We start from the raw sequence: 13,397 nt of genomic DNA, 5'->3' as shown, positions 1-13,397 counted from the left end.
CCCAGCCTGCTGTGCTTTGATGTCTGAGAGGAAGGATTACATGGGCAGGCAGCTCTTGGGGCAGTGTGTGCAGACTCATTCCATTAGCAGCAACCATGGGATTGCCATTGCTGAGGTGGTCCCAGCACTTGCAGCCAGCAGCCTGCAGCCGGAGCCAGCAGCCTAGGGAGCTGCTTTGGGAATGGAGAAATGCACTGAGACACTGATAACAGCCATGAAGGCTTGTTTGGACAACTCACCCCTGTTGATGGGCTGTTTTCAGAAATGACACATTGATATTGAAAGCCTTAAATGTTCCTCGGGCAGGCTGACAAAAACCGCACACTTGTCCTCGGGCTGCTGAGGGCTCCTCTCAACTAATAAAAAATGATTTTATTTGGTTCTTTTGCTGCTGCTGCTGCTGTGGAAAAACAACCCATATTCACAGTGCACCAGAGGGCTGCAGACATGTTTCCCATCCTCTGGGGCTTTCCTGGGTGCACCCTTGCTATGGTGCTAAGCCTGGTGCCACGTGCTGACTGTCCTTTCTCCATCAGGCAGCTTGTTGTCGGCTGGCACCCAGCATGCTGCAGGTGAAGATGGAAGCTCCAGCCCCAGGGAGGAATAATGCTAACCCCACATCAGCGTCAGCTCCTCACACCAGGAGGGATCACGTGCTTTGGGGTAAGCTCCTGACCAATGTTTTATTTTCCCCACTTCATTCCATGCCTGTCTAACAGACAGGGTGTAAGTATAATTTGGCCCAGCCGCTTACGTGTGTGCCTGGTGGCAGCAAGCAAGCTTTTCTGGTGTTTTGCTTGTGGGCCAAATTTCTTCTGGGTCCTTCATAGACACTGTGTGGGATTCAGATTCCTAACTGCTCCCTAACTGTGCTCCTCTGTGGTGCCTGAGCTTTGTGGTTGTGATTTTATTTTATTTAAGAATGCCCCAGAAGCATCATACATCCTCTTGTTTTCCAGTCGGAGAACTGAGGCACAGAAGAGCTGTGAAAAATTTCCACTGAGATTTCTTTTTCTGAACTTGAAAATTGATGAGGCTGATTATTTATTTGTTTACAGCACTCATCTCTCTAGCTGATTTTCACGGCTTTTGCTACATTTGCATCTACAGATCTGGCCCTGGATATCTCAAATTGTGAAACAGTTTACCATGGAAAAGTTAAGTCCTTGTTTGTCTCAAGGTTTCATGACAAATGACATCAGGGTCTTATGCACTAGGGTCATCTTCCCTTTAGAGTCCTGATCCAAGGCCAGAACACCCCACTGCTCCGTGATGAAGAAAGGACCCAGGGCCATGCTGTGAAATGCTTCTGACAATTAGCAGTGATTTTGAAGGTGTTATTTTGTTATTGCCCTCCTGCATTTGGCTCAATGTCTGTTCCCCAAAACCCAGTTAAGTGCAAGGGATTTGGTGACAATATTGTAGGGGACTACAGTTCCATTTTGAGACATTCAAGCAGAACTTCACTGCCTAAGCCCAGGGATGATAAATGGGAACTTTGTCAAAATCTTGTTACTGAAACTGCTGGCTTAAGCTTATAATGTTTCCTGTCTGATTATGTACATGGTTGGAGAGTTAATTTACTCTGTAATTAACTGCTTGACTGTTTGCCCTTGCCAATCTTCCTTCCCTATGTTGTCTTTTATGACAAGAAGCTTAGTTTTCCAACGTGCTTTTATCTTTCATTTGTGCTCCTGCTCCGAGACACCACATAGCTTGTTGATGTTTCAGAAGGTGGCTGATACAGCCTGCCTTGGTTGCAGTGATCTGTGCCATACTGTGAGTGTTGGGTCACTGAGGCAAAGACTTTGCTGGTCGCTGTTTTTATTTCTCTCAAGCAGGTTCTTGCTTGAATTTTGTGCATTCGGTGCCCTGTGGAGTCTGGGTAGAACCAGAACAGGGATTTCAAATGTCCTGGGACTTCTGTGATGGTTGGGAATAGCCCATGGAATATGATGGCAGGAACCCTGTAGCTCAGTACTCTTCTCCCTTCTTAAACTTCAACATATGTGTTATAAAACCAGTCAGCTTAACCCAACAGCTTTGAAGCCTGTGCACCCTCTTGCCTTTGTTCCTTTCTAGCTTCTCTCCTCTCTGAGCCTGATGGAATCACTACATCCTTCCTCAGCTGCTTCTCCAGCTTTCAGCTGCTCCAGGCTATGATGAGCCACTACTCAGGCCTGCCAGCAATTTCAAAGGATTTTTAGAATGTCAGTATCATTTGGGATGCTTTTATCTAAAGATGTGCTGTCTACAGAAGGACTCCTGTGAGTTGGAATGTCCCAGGTGGCATTTTCAAAATGGTCTGTGTAGCATAGGATCTCAGGTCCCAGTGAACACCAGTAAAGAAGGGTGTCTTGATCACTGACGTGCTACTTGAAATCATTGCCTGTTATCTCAAGGAAATTGAGGCAAATGATAAAACATCAGTATGTAAGGATTTGCATTTCTGTTCTGTTGTCCAAACCAGACAATTATCTGTTTATGTAGACAGCAAAGTTGTTGTGTGTTGTAGTTGCTGAATGAGTTTGCTGTTGGATAGGAAGTGTGGTTTAGGTGTGGATAGGAAGTGAGAAATATTTGGGGAATGGAGGCTTGGGATGGAGTGAAAGTTTGGTTATCCATTGGTCAGATGAGAAGGCTGGAATCATGGAATCATTAAGGTTGGAAAAGACCTCTAAGATCCCCAAATTCATCTCATCCCACTGTGCCCACTAATCATGTCCCTCAGTGCCACATCTCCATGTTTCTTGAATATCTCCAGGGATGGTGACTCTACCACCTCCCTGGGCAGCATGTGCCAGTGCAGCATCACTTCTTCTGAGAAGAACTTTTCCTTAATATGTTATCTGAACCTCCTCTGGCAAAACTTAAAGCCATTACCTCTTACCCTATCACTGAATGATGGCTTTCAGGACATACCCTTCCTCTCCAGAAGAAACAAACCTCTAAAAGCTATGGTTTCTCTCCAGGACTGCCAGGGACTAACCTTCAGACCTTGGGTTATGTGAACGTGAAGCTGCTCTAGAACTGCTTCATGAAAGACTAAAATAGCTAAAAGCCTCCCCCTGCCCCGACAGCAGTCACGCTTCACTGATGAAGTGCAGAATTGCAGGTTGTGAGCCAGCGAGAGGGCTGCTTCAACATCTGAGCAGGTGGAGCAGAGGACGGCTAGAAACCTTCCAGCTATGGGAAATCTGAGTCATGGAAGCCATTGGATAAATTTAAATACATTATTCTAGCTTGGAGGAGGAAACCATCTGGGTGAGTAGAGGGACGTGTGTCTAACTAAGGGGAGAGCCCTTTCAAATGGCAGAAGAACTGTCCTGAGCCTGAAAATCTGGCAGACCCAGGATAAAAAGACCAGTTTGTATGTTACTGACGTAATGTCTGCATTTCAAGAATCCAGCTATGGGATTATAATATTATATTCAAACATTTAAAAAAATGATAAGAATTTTGCTGGTGTTTGCCAGCTGTACCAAACAAAAAGGCCTGGAAATTTCATCAGAACATCACATTATAAAATCTCTTTTAAAGGCTTTTGAAGAGATCTTGTGTTTGAACTCCAAATTCCGTGACAGCTCTACTTTAAACAAAAAGCTGGGAAAATAATGGGAAAATCTCTCTGTGGTTGGATTGCAGTGGGCTGAGGCTGGTAAGGCAGTCTGGCTTTTAACTTGGCTTAGAGTCAACGCTCTGCTCTGCAACCTGGCTCATCCCTGTGGGTCGAGGGTAATGGCCAGGGGACTGAGTGGTCTCCTCGTGTCTGCAGCCTCTGCCACAAGGTGCAGAGCAACCAGCCTGGAGCTCTGTCTCTCTCTCTTGTCACTGGCTTCAAGTGATGTGCAAGTGGGAATGCGAGACTTGAAAAAAATCCATGAAGGTGCTGCTGCAAACTATGCAAAGACCCATGGGGCTTCCTCCCCACCTCGGCTTTAAACAGTAACGGTAATCTGAAGTTTTATTATATTGTTTTACAGGCACAGATCTCCAAGTCCTGTGGTATGGGCTCATCATTGCCATCTTACAGATGGGGTTGCTGAAGCATAAAGAATTGAAATGACTTCCCTGGAATCATTAGGTGGGCAAATGGCAGGACTAAAAATAGAGTCTCAATATCCAGCTATTCAAGCAACCCATTGCCATTCCTGACTTGGAAGAAGGTGCCAATGATGTTAGTTAAAGCAGGTAACAATTACTCAACTGCATGCAGTACTCAGTCCTCTTGGTAAGATGCCTTCCCATGTACTCCACCTAAATCGTTCCGATAACCCAACACTGATTTGGAGAAATATATTGACAGAAAAAACAGTGAGCCACATATGGCTGTTCTGTCCGTCAGTCATAAGAACCCTAATACGTTCAGAAGTTCCAAATGCCTTTTAAAGCTAATGGTCTGTGCACTAATAGCTCCTGGCCCTGGCATCCAGGCTAGCAGCTGGTGCCACTAATTGTTAGCCCTGAGGATGAGCACGTGTGCGGTAGGCAGGCAACTAGATTTCAGGAGCAGCAAAAGGATTGGGATGCCTGCCTTGCTAATCCTGCCGTTTGGCGTGCTCTTTAATCAAGATGAAAAGTCAAGAGACCGCGAGGGGCTAACAAACAACAGCTTTGGCTGATTACAGGAGCCCAGCTCACGCAGACCTGACAGCCATCGCCTGGAACGGGCAGCCCAGTAACAGCTTGTAAACCTGCCCCAGCTGCAGCTGCTCTTCTTCCCCAGTGGTGTCTGCCGGACAAGCTGGAAATAGAATCAGAAGATAATATGTCTGTCTGGCCTTTTTGGGGATGCAGGGTCTGTTATTTGAGGGGTGGATGTCAAGTCGTATAAAAGCATCCAAACATCTCCAGCTAAGCCCAGCAGAAGTAAACAGGCTGCCTGACACGGGTCTGAGAAATCTCTGAGCATCACTCTTCCTCTTCTCTCTGGTCTCTGCCTTGTGGAGTGCTTGGGGGGAAACCTTGCAAGGCAGCAAGAGCACGAGCACTAAAATGGGTGAAGGATGTTATCAGAGGGCTGGAGCCATTCAGGGAAGTGTCATGCACTGGTGATGCCAGCAGAGAGTGTCCCAGCCTGTATCCAACAGGCAATGTGGAAAGATGGTGTGATGTCTAAGCAATGCAAAGGGATGGGTGCTACCTGTTCTCTTGGTGGCAGGAGGTTGCAAGGCATCCTCTGATGTTCCTTTTGAATCCTGATAATCAAGGTTTTGATGCTCCCTGTGAAGCCTAACAGGTAATCTGGAGTGAACCCATCTGAGCACCATCTGACTTTGTCCCTTGAGGGTGAGCAGACCCAGAGCTGGGAGCTGCAGAGTCCCTGCAGTGGCTGAGAGTCTTCTTCTGATGCTCTGCAGGTGGTGCAGATCACTGTAGGTCTCCTGGATAAATCAGGGTAACTCCAAACTGAAAATCAGCTGGGGCGAATCTTCCTGCTGTGATGACTAAGGATTTGTAGACCCCAGTACCAATCAGATCTCAAAGCTCTTTCTGTCTTTCCACATACTCGGTCTTGATGGGTCCAGATCATACGCGTCACAGTGAGATACTGAAAGAGATCAACATCTTTAAGCATTCACAAGATTAACCTTCCCACCACTCCCCAGAAATATCCTTTCCCATTACGCTCGTGTCTGAGACCAAACCTTGCTCCAGATGGCAGTGGGCTGAGATGAAATTTTACCGCAGTCAGAGCTCACAGATACACAAAAGAGGAAAAATGTGCAAAATTGCAATGACAAGGTTGTTTGGGTATCTTGTGATGTTCCAGCTTTAGAGAAATCCATGCTTAATGTGCCTGCATGGCAAGGTAAACTAAAGACCATATAATTCTATTAAAGCCTAACATAGCAAAAGGAGAAAACTCGTCTCCTGGCCTCCTTGTATCTGTGAGCATTAGGGAATGCTTTTACATGTGTTTCTTAGTCACTGGATGCTGAAGAGTTTAGGATAAAGTCTCCCTGAGATTTGGTTACTGCAGAACTTGGGGCACTGCCTCTGCATTACTCGTACTTTCATTGGGCTGTGCCATGATCCAGTGCAGTGTGGTTATGTGGGGGTACATGGAGGAGGAAGATCTCTCTGTTCTTTCTTCTGCTGCTGTGTTGCTGTAGAGGAATCTCACTGTTTGTTTTCCTAGTCATGAGACTGAGCGTGAGATGGAGGATGAAAGCCCCTTCCAGAAGGCAAACTGGAGCTATGTATAGACCTTGTTTCATGCAATGACAGGATGAGAATCTGGCATTTGGAGTGCTGGGGTGAGCTGCTCATCTTGGGCAAGGCAGGCGCCAGTGGGTGGTGTCTTGTGAGCTCAAAGGAGAGTAAGGAAGCACTTCCCACTTGTGAGATGTGCAGCAGTGCTTTTGCTTATGTGATGGTAAGGGTGTCTCATGGGGGCTGAAGCCCTAACTGGGAGAACTGGGCGCTGGTAGAGCTCCCAAATCCACCTCTTCCTCTCCCCAAATCCACCTTTTTTTTTTTCTTTTTTTTCCCCAACCTGTTCTTAATATCCTATTTCCAATCCTGGAGTATGTTGGAATGTTTGAACTTTGGAAACATACCCTGTTCTATTCATTGTGGGACTTCTCAATAGGTTAGCATTTCAATACAGCATCATCTGCAGCAGTGCGTTGAGGTTTAGAGCCTTGTATATTCAACAAGCCAGCAGATACTTCTCACAATAGCTGCCTCCTCTTTCTCTGTGTATGAATAATGCAGGGGAGTTCCAGATCATCTGTCCTTGTCATTGCTACTGCATATTGATACAGTCACAAGAACTAACTGTTAGAGAGCAGAACGTGTGAGGACGTTCCCTGACCTTTCCCTTCTCCCCGCCAGTAACTCCTGTGTTTTCTGTGGAGGCAACGAGCACTGTCTGCTGGCAGCAGTGTTTTGGTGATCTGGATGCAATCAAGCACAGGGCTGAACACTTCTCAGGTCACGTTAGTGTGAATCTCAGTGATCCACTGACATATTTCTGTGATCCTCTTTTGTGCCAAACAGCAAAATCAAATTCCCCTTCCTGTCTCTGATCTCTGTGTCACATCACTGCAGGGTACAAGTATCCTCCACCAGGCACAGCCCCACCTGCAGTGCTGTAGGAGGGCACAAAGGGGGCTGCAAGGGATCTGGGGGCTTTTAGTCCACCCTGTATAACTGAACCACAGGAGGCTCCCATAGGCTGACCTAGGTTTTCAAAGTCTGAGTTTGTGGAGAGGCAAAGAGGCGTATGCCTCCTATAACAGCTTTCCTTGTTGAAGAGGTAGCTGGGAGCTGTGAGACAACATTCTCTTACTTACTGAATATTCAGACTCATCTGGGGGCCTGCAGGTGACAGAAGTGAAGTGGATGGCACTGCACCCCTTTGCACTGCTGTCTGTGCCAACAGGGCTGGCCCTCCTGGTTGCTCACGGATGTGTTAGGAGGAGTGGATCCTGAGGTCCCTGATGCAGCTGGCAGGCACAGCCACCACCTGTCTGCATGGGCAAACGCTGGCAGTTGCTGTTGCAATGCTCCGCTTCCCCTCTTCCTGGAAGCCACAGTGCAGCACTGCCTCCTATTCCAAACACCATTTTATTACAGCTCCTCCTTCAGCCTGTTGTTTTCTCAGTGTGGATGGCAGCGACATGAGTTTGGCTCAGGGTGGGTTTTCCCTCTCTGTGCCTTGCTGTGGGTGAGCATGAGGAGATCCATGTCCTTGGGGGGCAGTTTGGCAGAAAAGGGACCTTGCTGGGGAATGCACACTGGCACCCACAGGCAGAACCATAGTGAAGGTGCTGGGAGCCAGAGCCCAGCTGGCAGCTGGGTGGAAGTGATGGTGGCTTCCTGCAAAGAGGCACTGCAGGACTTTCTGGAATGATGAGGACAAGGACTTAGTCTCCTGGAGCTCTTCCAGACACTGTACACTATAGCCCCCAGACAGATGTAATTAATGAGACATCCCGCTTTATGTAATAATGTGTGTTGTGTGACTCACCCTAATGAGAAAAAACAATGCCACATGCCTCCTCATGGGATTTCTGGTCTTCATGTCCCAGTGTTTGCTATGAATTATGTAAGGCATCAGGAGGGATCTGTGAGTAATGTCATCTCTACTGATTCTGTCTCTCCTCAGATGACTCCAGGAGTCTGGTTAGCAGTTCAGGTCTGTTTTGGTCCTTCACCTGTGGCTCTGCTAGCTTGCAAATTTCTCCAAGCTTTTGTTTTCTGCTTTCCTTTAGCCCTTGATTACACTTGTCAGAAAAGGAAGAAAAGCAAGTTAGCTTTTAAATCTGAAGTCAGTAGCAATATTCATGGCAGGATCTTACTCAGGCAAGCATGTGGAAAGTGTACAAGGTGTGCACAAGAGCCTTCTGTAATTCATGCTCCTGGACCTCACAGGACCTCTCCTTTTTGTTGTAGGCAGAAAGCCTTGATTCATGGCATTCTAAGCTTCAGACAAAGATGGTTGGAGCACCGTGGTCATAAACTCCATCACAGATTGGCTATCAGCAGGATGGGGGTAGGTGAAATGGATGGGAAGTGCCAGCTGCCATGCAGTGCATGACTTGCTGCAGACCCAGCAGCTCAATGAGTCCAAGGCTGATGCTTCTGTTGCAGTAAGAGTTCATTGAGGAAAGGAAGACTGATGAAGGGAGGAAGAACAGGACTTTGGCTTCGGTGTTCAGAGGAATGAGTAGAACAAATGGCTCAGTGGGTGGGGATTTTGGTAACCACTTCGATTTTGTGGTAGATTGCTTTTTTTATTTTCTGACTATTATTACATTTGTTGTGTTCACTTTTTCACTCAGTGCCTTGAGGTTGCACTGTGCTCTGGGTTTTGTGTAAAGCCATTCTTCTAGCTGCAGCCTTGGAACAGAGAGCCTGAAGGGGTCTTTGGGAAGATTAAAGATTGCTTCAAGAGAATGAATGAGAGCAGACAGCCGCTATTTCCCAGAGCTAAGAGCTGGTGCGGAGCCTTAGCGCTTCGTCGTAGCTCTGAATCTGCCATTGCCAGTGGCCAAAGGGGATAAAACTGAACATCTGCCATCTGTGACTTTTGACCAGAGAGGGACGATCCTCCTTATTCTGAGGAATGAAGCTCTGATTTAAAGCACTTCATGCCCTGTTTTCGCTGATATTAGAAGGGCTAACAGATGCTAGGGTCAGTCCAGTTTTAAGGAGCCCACTTTTGATTACAAGCCTACAATAGAGCTGTGGAAAGGAAAACATATTCCCTTGAAGGAAATGAGTTAGGAGGCTGTTGTGGAAGCATAACCAAAGGGATGAATGTTGTAGGGGCAAGCTGCACTTCCACTGTACACAAGTGCCTCCGGCTCAAAGGCCTTTTCTTTGTTTTGGTGCACATTGCCTAAATCCCCAAACCTCCGACCTGTGCAACGTCAGGACAAAGCAGTTAAGGAGGCAGCATCTTGAAGGAGCTCTTCTCAGGAGGCAGTGGCTGTTGGAAATGGCTGAGGTAACCAGGTGCAGTGGGATATTTTTATCCTCTCCCAAGTAGGAGGATTTAAGAGGACTTCAAAACAGAGCCAACATTATTTTTAAGCACAACAGTTTAAATAGTTCAGGATTTTTCTACTGCCATAATAGACCAAATGTTTCAAAGATCTGTCCCCTTTATCTCAGTCTTAAGGTCCCAAAGGGACATCAAAGCAGAATTCAGTGAGGTCGGTGTGTCAAAGTGGGTGGTAAGGACACATCTTGGATAGCAGTGTGACATCTGGCTGTGGTCAGCTATTGCTAGCAGTCAGGCCTGGAAGTGGTGTAAGGTTATAGCAGGAGAGGAATGAGGAAGGTGGTAGAATTTGCTCATGCACCTCCATTTCCCCAGCAGCACTGAACCCGTGCTAGCAAACTGTGAAGGAGTGGCTCCATGGAGCCATTGAGCCTTGGCAGATATATTCAGACATCCTTCTGTTCTTGCTTACTCATTCCTTCTTACTTTAAAATTAAAAAAACAAGCAAGCAAACAAACAAAAAAACCGTAAGAAAATAACATGTTTGCATGTATAGTTTAGAAGAATAAAACAACCACATTAGCAAGACTTGTGTTTATTCCTGGCATCATTCTCTCCATTAGCAAAAGGTATGTCATAACTTCTATAACAGACTGCAACTGCTTTGGCCAATGGATTGATGTGCTCTGTGATTTAACAGGTATTTGTTAGAGGTGACTTGACTGTGTTCCCCTGAAAACAATCAGAACATATGGGATATTGCATGAAGAAAATCTCCCAAAAACTCAGAGACATTAAGAACAGAGATCTGCTAAAACATGATTGCTAATTCTTCCCAGGATGCAAAGTTTAAAAACAATTAGATGGAGGCACAAACTGTGCAAGCAAATCCATTTCCACGTGCAAAATTTTCTGTTAGCAATTGCAAATTGGACAGCGAGTTGAATTCTCCCCAGTGGAGAAGAGGAAAGCACAAAGGCTTCTGCCCCTCTCAAATCTTGTTTGTCTCTGTGGTACTTACAGAGCCCTCATTAATGAAGTATTTAAGCTTGTTACAACCTTATTGCAGCCCCTGAGAATAACATTCATTTCACAGCATAAAGCGAAGTGTGGGAGCTGTGTTAACACTTTCTGTGGCTCAGCTGCCCTAGGAGCAGCAGCCTGCAGCATCCCCAGCCTCAAACCTGCATATCCATCATGCCCTCCTGAGCAGGCTGTACTGCAGGTCCCATTTGCTGTGGTGAAAGGTAACGGGATTTAAGATCTTGGGGCCGTGTCATCTCCAGCAGCTTCAGCCCTCAGGTATGTGGGAATGCAGGCTCCCACCCTGTGCTCAATCTGGCTTCAAATCCTCGAAAGCCCAGGTAAGAGTGGGTTATGTCTGAGGTCCTTGGGTCCTTCTGCCCAATGAGGGCTGTCTGACATGGGCTCTGAGTAGAGGCAATGTTCGGGACACAGCATGCTGGTAAAGATGACCCAAGGGAGTTTTTTCCTATTCCCTATTGCTATCCACCCTCCTTTCAGAAAAATCTGAGCTCATCCCTGAAGTCAGCTGTCTGTTCACCCTGCTGATGATTGCCTTCTTGCTTCTGATAATGCAGGTGGCTGCATGCTTTGCAGATGAATCAATATGGAGGAAGAAAACCCTAATTTGCTGCATCCTTTGCCTCTTCTAGTCGTGACCAATGGAGACGTTTCAAAATCATGGCTCAGAGGTATCTGGCAAGTAAGTTTTGTAAATAAAGTGCTTTATTATTATTATTATTTTTTATCTGCTAGATGAAATGTTAGATAGTTTCAATGAAAACCTGAAAACAACAAAGCAAAGATGGAACACTAATGTTGGTGACCTCACTGGGAAGTCAGAAAGTTTTGCGTTCATCCCACATTTCTTCCCAGGGCTGCTTTAAAAGTTCAGAATTGAGTAACATCTTTAAATACCATTTCATTTTCATATCAGGCATCTATTTAACAGTAAATTGAACATGAATTTACAACTCTTGGAGTTCATAAAGGATTTCAATCCTGAGATTTTCCGCCCAGAGGGATAAGGATGGGAGTAGAACAGAAAGCAGAAGCTGGCATGGAAGGGCTGGATGTAGAAACACCTGAATGCTACGCAGACAGACCAAATTAAAATGCTTGTTAAGGAGCAGGAGAGATTGTCCTATATGGTGAGCTGGGAGCTGTTGTAGTAGGATGCTCCATGCTGGCAGTGTTTGGATGGCTTCGTGTCTCTAATAGGCACAATATGTTATCCACCCAAATCCCACTGCAGCCTTGGGCTATGGAATTAAGCAAGTCCGAAGAATGCAGTGGGGAGAGTAAATGAGGAGAGTCCTTGGAACTGTTTATTGCTGTAGAATATATGCTTTTTGGAATATGATTATGAAGAATGTAAAATGAATTATTAGCAGGCCAGAAATCAATTTCCTTCCATACACAGTTATTCTTGGCCATGGTAATCACTCCTCTCAATAATTTTAAAACTCAAAAATTGGTTCAAACTTTGTTCCTCACTGGGAATATATGTCACTACGAGGCATCGGAAATCTTCTTTACCACTTTCCCATAAAGACCAGTTGACAAATATACGAACCATCATGGGAGTGGGAAAGTTTATTTATATTTTTCAAGACATGCATAAGATCAGCTCCCCCCCTTCCTCCAACCTGGGCACATCTTTTTCTTCTGAACTTTCTGCTGATGTCTGGAAGGGAAATAAGGAAACAGGAGGAACACATGGGGTGCTGGCAGCAGAGCTGCATGTGGTTGTGGTTGGGGTACCAGGGTCAGATGTGAGCATCATTCATGTAAGGCTGTTCTTGTGCCTGTCCATCCCAGTTTGTAGGCAGCAGTGAGTGGGGGCTCTCAATGCTTCTCCCTAGTTGTGTTTTACACCATTTTATGGCTCTGGATTCCAGTGAGTAAGGGAATTGAAAATGACTTTACTGTAGTTCAGACTAGAGTTCACAAGAAGTTTGTTATCAAACTCACCAATGTGGTAATTAGTGCTGAGTGTTTCTAGATGGAGAAAATGCATATTCTGTAAAAAGATCATTTTTTTTCATGGAAAAAATTGATTTTAAAGGAATCACATAGACGTTTCTGTTTTGTCAAGAAGATTTGAACGAAACACATCATTCCTGCCTGGCGGATCCAGATCAAACTATCTCAGCGTATTAAGCCAAATCAAAACATGTCATTTTCAATTAATTCAGGGTTTCTCTGTACTGGCCAGAGCTGGCCCAGTGCCTCGGGAGCTGGGGTTCAATGCTGTGAGCCACCTTTCTGCTGCCCAGGTGCTGTGAGGGCTGTGATGCCCTCGAGGCACAGGCCAGGGCTCGGAGGCTGGCTGGGAGGGCAGAGGGATGGCAGCAGACCGTGGGCTGATGGTGTTTGGGCTGAGCCTGTGCAGGAGAGGTGAGCTGCTGTGCTGCCGCAACAGCTCAACAAGGCATAGCAGAACCTTTTGATTTATGCATGTCAAAATGTTCAGGTTGGACAAAGCACATTAAGGTAATCAGATCTTGTGAATGAATGGGAATTTGGGCCTGCAATGTTCTCTGACACTTGCGTATGACTCACGTTTAATTTCCTTTTGCTTTGCACAAAGCTCCTGCAGTGCTGCACCATGTTGTCTCCTGGGCTGGGCAGCACTGCATGGACTAGGAGAGTCCACCCAGCTTTTTTATTTGCAAAAACTGAATCCCTTTCAGCATAGCCAAACTCTTCTCTTTGAGATTCAACATAGCCAAACTCTCATTCTTTTTTTAATCTGTCCATCTGCAGAGCTTCCCAAATACTTCTGTAAGCATTAGTTTCTGGGAAAGATTGGGTTCCAGGCTTGATTAGTAGGCTTACACAGTTCATGGTGCTTGCAGCACCACCATCTGCACTGCTAGTGATTGATATCTGACAGAATAAATTCTCTGTATC

The 13,397-nt window shown here is 45.9% G+C and overlaps 1 long non-coding RNA gene across 2 annotated transcripts; it reads left to right on the top strand.

Moving 5' to 3' along the window:
• The first annotated feature begins 550 nt into the window (after positions 1-550).
• Positions 551-12,705, top strand: LOC128081131 (uncharacterized). 2 transcript variants are annotated; one of them, XR_008207012.1, is made up of 3 exons: positions 551-663; positions 8,404-8,503; positions 11,060-12,705. It is a non-coding gene; the product is annotated as an uncharacterized LOC128081131 (long non-coding RNA). The 2 variants fall into 2 exon arrangements; XR_008207011.1 differs by lacking the exon at positions 551-663 and adding an exon at positions 3,989-4,191.
• The last annotated feature ends 692 nt before the right edge of the window (positions 12,706-13,397 follow it).

Source organism: Tympanuchus pallidicinctus, unplaced genomic scaffold, assembly GCF_026119805.1.
Source record: "Tympanuchus pallidicinctus isolate F22 unplaced genomic scaffold, pur_lepc_1.0 scaffold20, whole genome shotgun sequence".
In the NCBI taxonomy this organism is placed as follows: Eukaryota; Metazoa; Chordata; class Aves; order Galliformes; family Phasianidae; genus Tympanuchus; species Tympanuchus pallidicinctus.
This window is presented reverse-complemented; position numbering and strand designations above follow the sequence as displayed.